This window comes from Aythya marila, assembly GCF_965140915.1.
Source record: "Aythya marila genome assembly, chromosome: 5".
In the NCBI taxonomy this organism is placed as follows: domain Eukaryota; kingdom Metazoa; phylum Chordata; class Aves; order Anseriformes; family Anatidae; genus Aythya; species Aythya marila.
This window is the reverse complement of record NC_139046.1, coordinates 46,504,306-46,517,104: the sequence shown is the minus strand read 5'-3', so window position 1 is coordinate 46,517,104 and position 12,799 is coordinate 46,504,306. Positions and strand designations below refer to the sequence as shown.

The 12,799-nt window shown below is 45.2% G+C and overlaps 1 protein-coding gene across 10 annotated transcripts in view; it reads right to left on the bottom strand.

The window, feature by feature from the left end:
• The window catches only part of PPP6R3 (protein phosphatase 6 regulatory subunit 3), a 58,462-nt gene extending 47,659 nt beyond the window's left edge, over positions 1-10,803 (bottom strand). For 9 of the 10 annotated variants that reach the window (XM_082760718.1, XM_082760716.1, XM_082760717.1 and 6 more), the window contains exon 1: positions 10,693-10,803. The gene's annotated coding sequence lies outside the window, so the exon portion shown is untranslated. The remainder of the gene's footprint in view (positions 1-10,692) is intronic. The other variant, XM_082760725.1, reaches the window with a different exon arrangement.
• Between the last annotated feature and the right edge of the window lie 1,996 nt (positions 10,804-12,799).

The window sequence follows — 12,799 nt, the reverse complement described above, 5'->3', positions numbered from 1 at the left end:
ATCAAAGCATAAGCCTAACTGGCTTGGCCATTTCTAATGTGCCACTGCCGAGTATAACGCAAACGTGCCCACTTCATCAGGATAACCCTTAACTGTTCAGGTAAGCTCATCCTCCTTTTCACCATGCTGATTAAACCTTTAAATTCGGATGCAAATCGAATTTTGAGGTGCATGAAAATACAGAGGCAGAAGAAAGCTGCTTGCTTCAGTAATTTCTAACCAGGGCAGCAAAAAGTATTCCTTCTGTATGGACAGCATAACCAAGTATTACAAGTTTTCTTTTTAAGCAACATCTTGGTCTTGTTAATGTTGTTTGCAGCTCAGAAGCAGAAGTTGGCAGCAGCTTCCAGCAGCGTGGCACTGCTTGGCTTCATGAAGCTCCAGTCAGCTGCCTTTTAATAAAGATATCAAGAGCTGAGCCCCTAAGTAGCATTTTTTTTTTTTTTTTTTTTAATTTCTGTGCTACCATATCTTATGAGGACAGACAGAACTAACCAATCCACCCTGCGCACACACCCAGGCTAACATGGCTATATCACAACAAACATGTTTTGCTTTTCAAACCGAAGCCTGGAATCCCTATCACCCTTCAAAGGCTGTGCAGGTCTGATAGCACGACAAGAAGAGCTGAAGATATTTCCTCTTTTAATCTGCAATACAGGCAGGTTAAAATAAATCCTTGATTTTTACTTCCACTTGAGGAAGTGGATTCCTAATCTTGAATTTATGCACCAAAAAGCTTGGGTCTTCTCTATGCTTTTTTCTACAATCCCTTCGGTTTCCTTGTTTATCAACACAGCCCCTAGTGCAAAAAGTTAAAAAGAAAAAAAAAAACAAAAAAAAAACTTATTCCAACATATCTGTCAAGCAAGGGAAATAAAATACAGTGGCAGTCACCTGGATACAAGGAATGCTACTTTACCGCATTTGCTTACCTAAATGTTGGTATCTGCATTTAGACAAGGGCTTTAGCACCTTTTGGACTCTTTCCCAGTTTAGTGCTGACATTATAGCTGTAGTTCAACCTTTAACCCCAAGTACAAACACCCTCGTTTCCGTCACAGAACTACGTATATACAGGGGTACAGCCTAAAGAACTGTGTTTCTGTCTCTGTGGATATACTGGAAGTAAAGTAGTTGGAAGAGGGAAAATAATTTCACTGCATGTAGAATGCCAGTGAAGCACTGGATGCAAATAGATAGGTTACCTTACCACACAAGGATTAATAACTGAAGTTCAATATCCTCCACAAGCATTTTACTACCAACTTTTGTAATATAAAAGTACTAGCACAACCCCTTCCCCCCCATTATGTAAATTGCAGGCATTTAGAACTACACAGTGAAAGTGCAGATAGAGGCATGATTAGCTTGAGTTTGCTGAGATTCAACTTAACAAACTAAGAAAAACTGCTTTGAATTAGAAGATACCACCAAATCTCACTTATCTATGTTCAATGAATGGCTATTTTTTGGAGAATCACCAAAAATAAGTTCTAGAAGAAGTTCGAAAACCAACAAAATAATGGACAATCATTGAAAAGGCATCTTGCACAAGGTTTGAAGTGGCTGTTAAGTTCTCCTTCTTTCCCCTTGCCCCTACTCCCCAGGTAATTTATATTTTACAGCAAGCCACTTCAGTAACCTGAGTTTCAGCACACCATGCTTTTACAGGGTGTGCACATTGAAGTTACACCACATTTTCCAGACACAGGTGCAGTCAGTGCCTCCACTGAGGGAACATATGCTTTCCCCATGCAACTCTTCCATTTTGACACCATTAGAAAAACTGTCACTGCCAAACAGAATAAGGCACCTTCTTCCACCTGCAACACACATCCTATGTCAAATGAAAAAGCCACAGTTGTAAAGCAAAATGTAAAGCCTACTCTGTTTCCTCAGGGGTCTTCAAAATCTTTTTAAGGCTGTTTCAATTCTTCTCATTGGATCATTAGAAGAGTTTAGTTGCTACCTGGCACCTTTCAGAACCCTGTCACAGTAGCAACCAGCAGAGTACAGGGCAAGCCCTCCTCAGAGATCTAGTAGTCATTTAGAAGAGTTTTTTTTTTTTTTTTTTCCAAAGGGAGATTATTTTCATACTCACAAATCTTGACACTGAAGTGATCAACTGAGCAATTTCATGAAGTGCAGGCAGATAAAATAAGCCCTTTCAAGCAACATGCCACAGGCTAGGGATACAAAGTTTTTCTTGCCATGGCCCTAACTGAAATACTTGAGGAAATATATCAGTTGGCTGTCTCCTCTCTGATTTTCTACAAGCTCCTCTCCCCCTCAAGACTAGGCTCCAACACAGTACCTACAATACTTCTACCACACTTTCCTTCCTCCAAGCAGCTTTCTCTCTAGCTGCCAACACATCTCTGTTTTCTCCCAGCGCAAGAAGAGGCCTCAACTCCACCCTATAAGCATTACTTTACGTTCCGTAAGTAGGAAACACTGAATTAATGCTAACATTAACCCAAACACACGGCAAACAATTACAGAAAGCAGCACTGATGCTTCTGGCCTATAGGCCTACTCTACGCATTTGGAGAAAAGAGTTTCAAAAGAAGCAAACCATTTAAATTACTAACCCAGAACTTAAATACTTTACCATTTCATAACAGCATTACAAGACATACCCCCCAAAAAAATATTTTCTGCTAACTAAAAACTCAGAAATCAGTTTACAGAAGTTCTAACCCGAGTCTTTTATACTACCACAAAGATTTTGGCAAATTCTAGTACCATCCCATAAAGTTAAGTCACCAGCAGTGCAACAAGCAGCAAGGCAACTTCGTTAAGGATCATTACAGTTTTGAAACTATCCCCAGAAATTAACTTGAAATGCTTGAAAGCCTAGGAACAAAGCTTTGAAGCAGGTTTAGCTGCAATTCAAAAAAAAAAAAAAAAAAAAAAGAAAAAAATACACCATCTATTTCCCCTCCATATTTCATTTCTGTATTTTCAACCACCACCTTGGATTCACTAGCTGTTCTTTCAGGTTTTCTATAATACAGATGAGACATTTTTTCTAAAAAAGACATGGACAGTAAAATCAATCTATCATTTTTACTTGCATCATGCTGCTCAGTAGATCCAGTACATAGCCTCGGTCACCAATTCAATGCTGCAGTGTCAGGCAGTTGGACTGGATGATCTCCGAAGGCACCTTCCAACCCAACTATCCTATCCTAATTCACATTTCCAAAGACCACCTTCATCACCATGACCATAACGTTCACCGTTTCCAACAAATACGTTACAGACACCGACATAACCTGCAACCTGCCCTGTCATGATGGTGAGGATCAGCGCTGCGGTTACGTTTCCTACATCCATTAACAATTGCATTCTTGGCTGCACAGGGCTACAACCTCAGGGGAGAAAAAAACAACTCCATTGCATTCTGGTCTGCAGCCTTACAGCCTGCACGTTTCTCTGAAAAGCTGGAGTTAATTTGAAGAATATCTGAGTGTGGAGTAAAGGAGTATGGGGTCAGTGTAGTTCAAAGAAAAACCTACCATGGAAGAACTTCAGCATCACTGCATTCTGTTGTGCCCTAGAAGGAAGCCAGTTTCCTATACTGCAAAACATGTCACACACACACAGGTGTTTCCTATACTACAAAAGATAGGAAGCAACCTACAGGGGTTGTGGAATTTGAGTCATTTGTCACAGACAACCACAGAGAGGTGCAGAATTTTATTTTATTTTTAAGACTGTTTACCTTTGATATCCCATGCCTACAAGTCCAATCTCAGAAATAATTTCCTATTTGGTTAGTAAAGAGTTAGGGATTAATTTGGATTTATAATTTGCTTTTTTGAGTCAAAGCACCCAGGTTAGGTGTAGCTAGTACTCCACCCAGCCATGGCAAGGTTCTTTTTTCAGATATACATGTTTTGAGATGCAAGGACAGCAGGAGAGCACACTTAAACATGCTTCCATGGGAAGAAAGTGTCTGTCCCCACCCATGACTGTGCACCCGGCACATCAACTGACAAATAAAAGCAATCAAATATTTGTAACAGGTTGAGAACAAGTTTTAAGTTCAGTCCCCAGTCACACAGTATTGTTCTTACAAAGTTTATGAGCTTTTTTTGTATTGAGACTCTGAGACAGTCTTGACCTGGACAACAATACAGGTAAAGAACTACAGATATAAGACAACTTTCATGGTCTGATAGCAAAATATATTCCTTTTTAAATGAAGAAAGGCATCCCATAACCACTGGTAAAGTAACAGGAAGGATTCGGTAACATTAAAACAATTGTAAGGTTTTAATTTTTATGACTATCCTGCAGCTAAGTGCTAAATGCTACTGCCAACTAACAGCTGTGACAGCAATTACCTTCTTTCTTACAACCTGCAGAGCCCAACTTGTGCAGTGGTCTTATACCACCTTTCACCAACTACCAGACCCCTATCTGCTTTGGCTTTACAACTTCATCCATTTCCCTGCTTTGAAGCCCCACTTGCTAAAACCAAACCAGCATGTTCATCACTACAGTAAGGGCAGGCAGCATCAAGAGCCACCTTTAGTTTCATGCTGACCATTAAGAAACAAGGACCTCATGCCAATGGCACCTTTACTACCCACTTGATTTTGGGAAAGATAGGATGAATTTAATATAAGCACAATGTTCAGCACACAACATCTTTTTGCCATTAAATACAAGGTGGTTTGAAGTTACAAAGAGCCCACCATCAGCAACAAGTACACACACGGAAGGATCCTCTGATGAATGCTTGATTGCCCCAGCCAAGAACTGCCTACTTCGCAGCCAGGCTCAGTGTAACTTCTACGGCTGTCGCTCACAGGCAGGAAAAAAGTTACCAAAACACTGAGAACCCTTAGGGAGCACCATGAGCAGTGACAAACCCAGCCTTCATAACACGGAAGGTGGGAATGCAATCCCTGTGCTGTTACAGTTTCCAAACAGACTTCCACCTGGAAGATAGGCAGGCAAAGGGCAAGGCAGTTCTCCTGCAGATGCAGGCCACTTCCACCATCAGCAGGAAACCCACCCACCCAGAACCGGGTCTATACCTGCCACAGCTACGGCTTTATTTCAGCAGTCTTGAGACTTTCCATCTTTTTCAAGGTGTTTGGTGAATAGCTGAACTACTCAAGCAAATGTAATCCTCTAGATATTTTCCTGATGGGATGGGTTGTGAAGACACAGCTATATGACAAGTCTGTCAAGGCAGTAGTGAAAGAAATAATGTCAACTACTATAGATCAAGCCAGTCCTGAAGTTCCTAGCTGAGCATTTTAGATTGAAAACCGATCAAAATACCATCATATAAGTATGAAGAACACACCAAGACAGCCCTTGGTCTATTTTAAAGGTAACATTACAGTGTATTTCACAGGAAAAATGTGAATGTGTTGTCTTCTCAATTAGGGCACTGCTGTAAGTGACAAGTGTGCATCACCTGGCAGCAGATGAGGGTCCCATGCTTCACTCTTCTAGAGGAGCCTAATGTACGCTTACAGAAGGCACCTTCCCAATATACGTGGTGTGGTTGGCACACTGGAAGGAAGGGATGCCATCCAGAGAGACCTGGGCAGGCTGGAGAGGCGGGCCTGTGTGGACCTCATGGAGTTCAACAAGACCAAGGGCAAGGTCCTGTGCCTGGGCAATCCCATGCACAAATCCAGGCTGGGTGGAGAATGAATTGAGAGCAGCTCTGAGGAGAAGGACCTGGGGGAGTGGTGGTTGACAAGAAGCTCAACATGAACTGGCAACATGTGCTTGCAGCCCAGAAAGCCAACCCTGTCCTGGGCTGCATCAGAAGTGTGGCCAGCAGGGCGAGGGAAGGGATTTCGCCCATCTGCTCCGCTCTTGTGAGACCTTACCTGGGGCCCTGTGTTCAGCTCTGGGGCCTCTAATGGCTTTTTTTTTTTTTTTTTTTAATCCCTGCTACACAGTGCTGCTGTCACCTCCTCCAGTGGAGATAGCATGGCACAGGCTGCCCACAGAAGCTGTGGACGTCCCATCACTGGCAGTGCCCAAGGCCAGGCTGGAGAGGGCTGGGAGCAGCCTGGGCTGGTGGAAGGTGTCCCTGTCCATGGCAGGGGGCTGCAACCGGATGATCCTTAATGTCCCTTCCAGCCTAAACCATTCTGTGATTTTATAGGTCACAAGTTTGTCAAATTAGAAGATCTGCTCCAAAAACCTCTCTAAGAAGCTAAGTTTGCACAAAAAACTCTTACTTGCATATAAGGATCTGGTTGGAGATTCTGCTATCTCCGCCAAAGGAGGTGACAGCGGCACTGTGTATGATAAAATCACTGTGTAGGGATAAAATGATATCTAGGATTCACTCAAGACATTGTAACAATGAGGATGCTTTGAAAACAGGAAGTGCTATATTCTGGAATATGTTTAATAACCTCATTATAAATGACCACTAATTTTTGCTGAAAACACCTGAAAGTTTTCATCCTCAATCCCAACCCGATTGTTACCCCACAGGGAATTACAGGGCCCTTGCACAAAGTCTCACCCGGGACTTCGGTTGTCGTAAAAAGGCTTTAGAGTTTACTTTGCTTTTAGAAGCATCTTTTGGCACAACAAACAAGAGCTGGCCTACAGCCTTTCAGTTTCCAGAAGACCCAATGGGCACAGAAAGGAGACCACTAGGCCGTGTACTCCATCGCCCTGCAAAAGTATACAAACTTGTGTACAAACGCTTGGAAACATCTCACCCAAAATGGAACAGGAACAGTCTCAGGACTTCATCCAAGTAAATTAACCCTCAAATCTCACTATCAGGCAGTTTCTGCTTTTTTTCTTTCTTAAATCTGCCTCCCTTTACAACACGGAGGGGATTTGGTTAAGATTGAACTATCGGTTTCACAGATGCTCTTACCCATTTTGCCAACAAAGCCTAAAATAACCCTGCAGTCTTTTACTCAGTCCCTCACCCCCTGCAACAACAGATTGCTGGTACTATCAAATAATAGTTTCGATTCTTTCAGTTATATTTAGAGGCAGAGACAGCATACACTCTCATCTCAGTGCCATGTATTACAGCTTCACAGAGCGTACAGTTGTATGAACAAGTCCTCGCGGTATTCTCTTTGCCAAAGGCACAAATCCTGTCACTGAGCACCCCCAGTTTTTAAGTCCTGTGGAAGAGGAGCAGATAGGTCTGTTTAACGGGACTACGGGAGGACTACACAAGGGAAGAGCAACACAAAAACAACAGTCAAGGGCTGCTACATACTGCAGGCACTTTCCCCACACCCTCCAAATTACATACACCACTTCAAATATGCTTCTCTGCACCTTATGGAAGCTATTAAAAAAAAAAAAAGTTCTTGACAGTTCTTGTATTCGACAATAACAGTGTGGTTTTTTTTCCTCCAATTTAGCATGAAGTACCGTTACCAAAATGCTATTAGGCCTAGAAGGGCCATGAGCAAGATGTTAGCAGCTTGTACCAAACGTCACCCTGATCCTATCAATTCAGTCTACCCAGATTCCTGAAAAGTGTCCCAAGCTAGCTATAGAGCTACGCATAATATCCAAGGGCAGGAAAACATTTTACTTCAGTTGCTTAGTAGCATATGGTTTCTACAACAGATGCTGGAACATTGACACATCACGAAAATGCTTAAACACGAGATGCAGAGCTTCCAATGTTACATTCATACTCTCTACATATTTTCTGGTTGATTTTTCAGGCTTGCCTCCCACCCTGAAAATATCACTATCTAACATGATCAATAATTTCCCAAGCCTCTTGTTCTTCTCCTCCAACCTGACAAAAGTTAGGACAAGAAAGATACTATTTTTCCTCTACCCCTGCTTGTTTTATTACTGGGGAAAGTTTTGCCAAAAACAACGTATCCACATCTTGCTCTTGACAAAACCCAACCAAACACACAGTCTTCTACGAACATGGATGTGGCGTCTACTTCATGATAATGCAGGACTCCTAAACCTGCCATGTGAAGTAAAATACAATACGTGGAAATCTTAGCAGTCATAGACAAAAGTGCCAGACCTAGATGACAGATGATACGCTTAAAACATCCTAGCTTATGGAATAGGACCACTACATTCGTAATTGCACCTCTTCTGCTGCTCAAACAGAAACTGCAGTTTCCATCACAGCTTCCAAAGGCTGTGAATGAGCCCAGTTAAGTGTAAGAAATTCATTGTCAAGCCTACTACCTACAAGGATGCTGCACAGTGTGCTGGAACACTAAAGCTAGAACATGAAATATCTCAATATAATGATATAGTGATTTTCTTAACTACCTCCTGAGGTTAAAAAATATATATATTTCAAGGCTTTTCGAGGACTTGGACAAAAGAGGACATCATCAGTGGGGAGAAAGGCAAGTGGACCAAACTGCTCTTCAAAGCATTTCTCTCTTCTGACTAATGTTTCAGTCCCATACTGGTTGTTTTTGAGCCAGCTGTTTAGTGCATCATAGTACGTGCACTTCAAGCTTAAGCTGAGTAGAAAAGCAAAGCTGTTGAGCCACAGCAATAGAGTTCACTCTAACCATCTGTTAATACTAAAATTACATACATAGTTTTCTGCTATAATACTGCTAAATTCAGATTCCCTTCTATTTAAGCCACTTGAATATCACTCTCTGATCATCATCTGATTCTCTGATTGGTATCTAGGCTGTAGAAGTACAATGAACAGTTTGTAGGCAACTCTGAAAACGCACACAGACTATTAAATATCTTTAATTCCGTAACAGAATAACAATGGCTAATTTATATTTAAAAGATTCCAGAGACATTACAGCCACCGCAGTTTACATATAAATCTACTCTGCTTTCTAAGAAGCTGTAACACTCTACCTTGCTTAAAGACATTACCATTAAACAGGCTGCTTTTACTCAGTTTCTGAACTGTAAGTTTCACTCCAGCTCAGTGTTTTCCTTAATTTCATTGTTAACAGAACTCTTCAGCAGTTCTTCTGTCCAAAATAAAGTCTTCCATTAGCATTAGAAGATAAATTCCTTTAGTAACTCAGAAATGACAGCATTCAATACTGCGTAAGAATTCTGTTTTTCATACAGAAAGCAGATAAAACCATATTACCTATGTTCAAGCAACATCATAGATGAAGGAAACTAACCAATAAGTGCATTTAAACAAGTATGTACAATTACAAACTGAAGAACTTACCATGCTAACTGGCTACCACATCTGCATGGAGCCTCATCAACAAGTTATATATTGAAACAATTCGGTAGTGTTCTGTTAGATTTGCATAATAAAGACTCTCGCAAGCTACAGTTAGTCTATGCCTCATTAATGAGAGCACAAAGAAGTAACACGGAGCTAAGTAATCACACAGATTCCTACTAGGATACACGCTGTCCGGAAGATACGCATTGCGGTTTAAAAACTTTGGGATTCCAGGTAGTTACTGCAACAGGGAGAGTTCCCACCTTTCAGCATGCCAGCAAAAGAAAAAGGGATTTGGTATTTGTACAGTTCACAATCTACTGAATATGTTTACTACATGGAAACTAAACCAGTTTAGCATTCAGTATTTAAAAGAAACAATGCATACTCTTAGAGTACGTTTAGACTCCTTTTACTGAATTACACTTTATAAATAGTGTTGCTACAAGCAACAAGTAATACAACTTTTCACTTTTAAGTTGCCAACATGTTTCAAGGTAGATCTCCTAGAACTTTTAGACCACCCCTAAGTTTTTTGTATTCTTCCACTCACAAGACTTTTCCTAAATTAGAACAGCAGGAAACTTTGAATAGGTGCGTTGCTACTTAAATAACATTTGTCCTGACAGGGCAGATCCTGACTTTCCTCCCACCTGTATTTATGTCACAGAGACATGAGACACAACACTAACCCCCTCTCGTGCTTAGAGAAGATTTTAACCATTAAAGTAACACAAGAACAGGAGAAGTGGCAGGTTCATTTTAGCCATTAAAGTAAAACAAGAACACCAGAACCGGCTGGGTCAAAGTCAGATTTTGCCAGAGGCACTGAACAGCAGTTAAGGCTTCCCCAAACACTGCCACAATCTTAATAAATTCTGATTTTGAAAAAGCTGCCAAAAAAAAAAAAAAAAAGAGAGAGATAGAAAAAACAGTAACTACACAATATGTTTACAGGAATCTGGAGCAGCTGAGTTTAGAGAAGGAAAGCGCAGGCAGGTACCAGCACGGCGTTTCTGTGTCAGCACCGAGAGCTAGCAGCGAAGCGCGAGTAAAGTTGTGCAGCAACAGCAGCGGGACGAGGGGCTGCAGGGGGGCACCGGGCACCTCCCCCGCTGCTGGGGGCCCCTTCACCCCCTCCAGAGCCGCGGGGGGAACCCGGCCGGCCCCCGGCACCACCCCTGGAGGGGCCGCTGAGGCAGCCCGTGGCGGCGGCGGGCTGCGGGCAGGCACCGCTCCCCCCGGCGCGGCCCGGGCCCTCCCCGCCGCGCCCAGGCCCGCGGCACCCCCCGGCCGCGTCCCGCCAGGCCCGGCCTGGGCTCCGAGCGCGCGGCGGGGCCCGCCCGAGGCCCGCAGCCTGAGGCGAGCCCGGCGCCGCCTGAGGGGCGCCCGCAGCCCCCCTGTGCCGGAGCGGGGCAGGCGCCAGGCCCGGGCAGGCGCGGGAGAGGCAGCAGCGAGGCGGCGGCTCCCCGAGGGGAGCGGGAGGGAGGCGGGAGGGAGCCGCGGAGCCGCCGTACCTCGGCGAGGCGCGTCCCGCCGCCTCACGGCCCCGGCTGGCTCCGCTCAGGCGGGCAGGGCTCCGCTCGCCACCATCACCGCCGCTCCAAGATGGCGGGCATAGCAGCTCCTGCCAGCCCCCCCTCCCTCCCTCCGCCCCGCCTGCCAATCATCCCGCCCCGGAACCGCCCCCCGCCGCCCCACACGCCGCTGCTATTGGGCCGCGGCCGAGGCGCCGTCGCTGATTGGGGGATTCGCGGGTGTCAGTCGCTCGCTCGCGGCGTTGTGACGGGGTGCGACGGGGCGCGGGGGCGGGCTCTCGGGTTGTTGTCGGCCAGTCAGCGCACGGGGCGGGTGCGCCTCGCTTCCCACCTTCCCCGCTTAGCAACACGGTGACGTCGCAGTGACAGGCGTTCCCTTCGACCAATCAGAAGAGCGGCTGCCTCTTTTTAAAAAAAATAAAAAGCCCCTTCCGTCCAATCCGGAGCTGAGCTGCCGGGACCCGGCAGGAGGGCCACAGCGGGAGGGGCGGGCGTCTGCGCTGGCGCTCTCCCTTCGGCCTTGCCCCCCGCGGCTCGCCATTGGCCGGCGCGCGGAGCCACGCCCCCCCCGCGCGCCGCACGGGCGCCAAACTGCCTGACAACAAGCCCGCGGCGCGCGCGCAAGGGGTGGGGCGAGGCCGTGTGGGAGGGCGGGGAGGGAGCGGCGGCAGGGCCGGGGAATTAGCTCAAATGGTAGAGCGCTCGCTTAGCATGCGAGAGGTAGCGGGATCGATGCCCGCATTCTCCAGGGGGTTTGTTTTCTTACCCGGAACTGGGTGAATTTCGCCCGAGATTTTGAGGCGTCGCAACGAAATAAATCAAAGTGTAAAAAGAGGGGAGAAAGGGCGATCAGGGAGCTAAACCCGACACTACAAACCACATCTCACCCCCTGGGCCCACTGCAGTTTCCTGCCCTGTGCCCTGACAAACTTTTTACCAGAGAAAAGCCCCAAATGCTGTCTCTGAGGCACAGACCCAGCCAGGGCGCCTGCTGCCTTCCCTCACAACCTCCCACACCGCCTCTGGCCAGGCTGCTGGTGACCACCGCTGCCCCCTCACCCCCCCGGGCAGCCTTCCCGTTTCCCAAAGGCCCTGGCATGACACCCCTCTGGGGCACCTTTGCCTGTGGTGACACTTCTGGGGGCAAAAAAAAAGAAAAAAGAGTGCTTCCATTAGCATGTGCTTTCTCTGAACGGAGGCAGAGAGCCGTGGTTTATAATACATCTGTGAAAGCTAGGTGAAGATGCTTGCTTCCAAAGAAAAGGGAGCCAGCAGATTTGTTGTCATAGCATACACATAATAGCTGCAAACAGGCTCACATGCCCTGACCTTTGCACTTCAGACACACACTCATACAGCAGAAACTCTTGCCAGCTGCTCAGGTACTTGGTTTCATAATTCCAGTTGCATAAAAGGCTGGACGCAGTGTCAGCTTTCTTCTTGTTCCTACATCTTTCCTACCAGTTCACCAACTTCTGGCAACAGTTTCCTCTGCTTTCTGTAGGCTTCAGTGGTTCTCCCAAGGATTGAGTCACAACAAGCTTTACACTGCTAGGAGCCACCCTTGCTCATTTTACTCTTCAGCATATAGTGGTACATCCTTATTTTACAAAACCTCTGTGAACAGAAGCCCTATCCAAGCTGTGGGGTTGGTGGTTTGCCTCTATTAGAAAGCGATTAGTGACTGCTGGGTCAGGCACACGAGCATCTTACTCTGCCTGAATAAGTCAGTACAGCTGCAGTAATTACAGATGCATGTGATCTTAATGTGTCACTAACATATGGTCAAAACACAGCAGCATGCAATGCACTTGCTGAGCCATAGAATTGTGCAGTTAGGCCTCTGGGCATAGAGCCTGGTTTTGTTTTCTTTTTCATGCAAGCATATTTATTTTAGTAAAAGAAATAAATAAGTAAGTAAAAAAAAAATGCATCCTCAAGACCATCAATGTGAAATGGGTTAAATGGGACATTGTTTCTTCATTCATTATTTCAGCTGATGCTCAGCCCAGAAGGCTCTATAGACTGTTCCACTTTTTAGCTGTGTCCTTTCTCTCTTCTTTCATTGTATCTGTTTCGTTTGTTT